The sequence below is a fragment of the Artemia sp. Qi Xiang Cuo genome, unplaced genomic scaffold (genome assembly GCF_049724085.1).
Source record: "Artemia sp. Qi Xiang Cuo unplaced genomic scaffold, ASM4972408v1 HiC_scaffold_22, whole genome shotgun sequence".
Taxonomy (NCBI): domain Eukaryota; kingdom Metazoa; phylum Arthropoda; class Branchiopoda; order Anostraca; family Artemiidae; genus Artemia; species Artemia sp. Qi Xiang Cuo.
In genome coordinates, this window is record NW_028297431.1 from 898,599 (window position 1) to 901,943 (window position 3,345).

Genomic DNA, 3,345 nt, shown 5'->3' on the forward strand with positions numbered 1-3,345 from the left:
GAGCTATTTTGAGGCGGAATATAAATCGATCCTATTACAATACACAGTCCATCCCAACATTCTAATCTAATCCAAATAAGATTTTCAGATTTACTTTTCAGCTTTGTATAACTTTTGAAAGACTCATCTTTTATCAACACTACAATGCCTCCAAAATAACGATTGTTTGAAGCTAGCTCTCGCGATACACTTTCAACATTAAAACATCTTACTTTTGGAGTTTCACTAGGGCAATGCCATGTTTCAATTAATGCTACAAAGTCAAAATTTGACAAATCACTTTCCACAGAACTTAACTTATTTATTATACCCTGTACATTCCAAGATACAAACTTCAGGGTTTGTGTATGGCCTTGTCGATGCTATTGAGCTCCGTAATCACTCGGGGGGAAAGCTAACCGGTAATAATCGTCGCCCCTAGGCCTATTAATACCCGTGTACTGCCAAGGCTGGTTTTTTTGTAGCTGCCTGAACGGGCGTGTGTTTTGTCTGTAAATTGGTGGCTGATTTCCTTCAGTAACCCGGCTTGTCAATGGCTCCTCATTTCTTTGCCGTACATTTCTAGCGGTGCGACTGTAAGTATTATCAACGGGGCTAATCTCGCTACTTTTACGACCTTTCCCTGTTCCTTTTGTTTTCGGCAAGTTGCTGTTTCTTTCAACTATCGTGTTCGTGTCACTTTCATTACCAGAACAGTCCGACTGATCTGAAGGGAAATTCTGGACTGAACTCTGGTTATTTTCATTCACATTAGCGGGATTTAAACCTCTGATCTCTGAGTTACTCTGTGCTGCATTAGGGGCCCTAATTGGGTGGCTTACCGTCATTTCTTTTATTTTTTTACATTCACGGTCGTATGTGTACGTTTTACCTTCAATTATAAGCCTATCGCCTTTGAGCCGCGCATTTTGGCCTTTTAAAAGGGCTTGGGACAGCATTGGCTTAAAATTTTTTCTAGCCTCGCGTTGATACGTAGTGTAGTCCGGAGCAACCCCTACGCCGTTCTGTTTCAATACAAAATTATTCCTGAGAACCGCATTTCGTATTTCCAATTCATGCCACTTAACTATTACAGGGCCTGATCTCAGGCGGAAAGCATCCTTTATGTCCCTCCGAGAAAGCTGTAGGTTCGGGAGGCACCAGCTAAGAAACTCATAAAGCTCATCCTTCAAATTGGACTGGAATGGACCAGTCACAGGGAAATTGTAAAACACGAGGTTATAACGCTTTATTTCTGCCTCCAATGAGTCAATTTTCAGTGTAGACTCCCTGAGTTTGTTCCTCATTTCCGCTAGATCGTTTGAAATTTCTGATTTTGTTGTATCTAGCTGTTTACTAAAACTATTCATTTTTGCCTCTATACCGGATAAGCTGTTTGAGAGCTGTGGGATCAAATCAAGTTTGAAATTTATTTCACGCATAAACTGAGAAATAGCGTCGGGATCTGACGCATCCGGAAGTTGAGGTGGCTGAACCTGATTCCCCTCCATTTCTGATTGCGTATTCAAGATAATTAAGATTGCCTACCTTAATCTCTGCCAGCAATATTCTCCGGCAGTAGAGTTTATTCGTTGCGTCCCGCTTTAGCACGGGACACAGCTTTGTAGCGCTCTCTTCTTCAGTTGTCAAAGATATGAATCTTAATCCGGAGACGCTGCTATACTGGGGGGCGTGGCTAACTTCTTCCCGTCCTTGCGCACTGAATTGTGTATTAACTGTTTTAAACTAATAGATGTTATCGCTCTGAATGACCGATGAATACTTAAATAGGATTGAAGTTATAATTATGATTATTAAATAGATATCCCCGTCCACAATTACTTAAGTGAACGATATATTTTTGCTTCTCCCTTTCTGTCTAATCCTTCCTTAACGAAATCTCCAGGAACCTGAACTTTCAAGAAATCGTGTTCCAGTTCTTGAATCCCTTTTCTTGTGGTAAACCTCAAAAATATCTTATGCAGAATCAACTATTGCTAGCAACTCAGTGTTGCATTAAGACGGTTGAGGCCGACGCATCTGCGCACACTCCTCCATTACGCCAATCTATTCAAATTTTAACTTTTTTACACCAATGTCATATTAAGAGCCGAGGATATATTGAATTTTATTTAGGTGGTTTAATTCTGGTACCGACCATATTTAAATCTATGAAATATATTTCTTTCCAAATTTTATGACAAATAAAAAAAATAAGTTCCAATGATTTTTCTAGAACCCTCATTAGAAAATAAACTCCTAATATTTGCTAAGCAACGCCTGGAACAATGAAAAAAAGATAATTTATTAGTAAACAACGAAATCACGCTATAAAATGTAAATAACAATCAATTGGAATCAGTAGTTTTGGTCATCATATAAAAAAAGAAAAAAGAAGAATAAAAAAAACTGTAAATCAATGATGGAAACAAATGTAAAGGGTAAGGGATATTCTGAGCTCGGTCCTTTCCAAAGTCCCAGGATGTTTGCGATTTTAGACGAATTTCCAATACAGTTCATAAGCGTTCCCTTTTTTTCTGCATTTCCCTCTTTCTCCAAAGTAAACAACTACGTAGTTGTTCGACACAGGGCTGTAAGAGGGTTCATACGACTCCCTACTCCAATTTTATAAATCATTTGATCTATGGTAAACTTTATGCAATGAAAAAAGAAATGTGTTTTCTAAGAGCTTCAAAACTTTCAGCCCCCAGCCCCATAGTCAAGCAACATATCCCTCAGCCCCAATATCTAGAATACTGCCTTCATAAAATGTAAATATTAAAAAAAAGAAAAAATTGGAAGTTTAAGTAAATATTTATAGGAGAATACCCGTTCCCTGTTTGAGAATTCGCAAGCACGTATACTGTTTGAGAAGTTTCCTCTGACTTGCATACGCAATCCTGAAATACACCTGCCCTATTTGACATCCTAGCATTTTCAAAGAATTATCAGACAGAATAGAAACATCCTTAAAAACATGTCTAAGAATTATTATCCTCCGATGCCCCTTGTATATCCCTTCTCTGCAGAGCCGATCACTTTTCCTAGTCATGTTCTCCCTCTTAGACCACGTCTCTCCCATTCTCCTTTAACAAAATCACCATTTCTACCCTAATAAAACTTTCCGCGGAAAGATATAGCAGAACTTGTCCCCTTACATAATTTATGTATTATACAAACGAATTGGCTCCTCCTCTTCCCCCCTCCTTCTTTACAATTAATTCAGTTATTTTAATTTTACTAATTTTCGCGCATTTTTTTAATTTACTAAATAAATGCCAGAGATATACAAAGGTAGGACAAAACAATAAGGAAAAAAAACACAAAATAAACAAAAATAGTACTTAGTAAATACTTGTTTCGGTT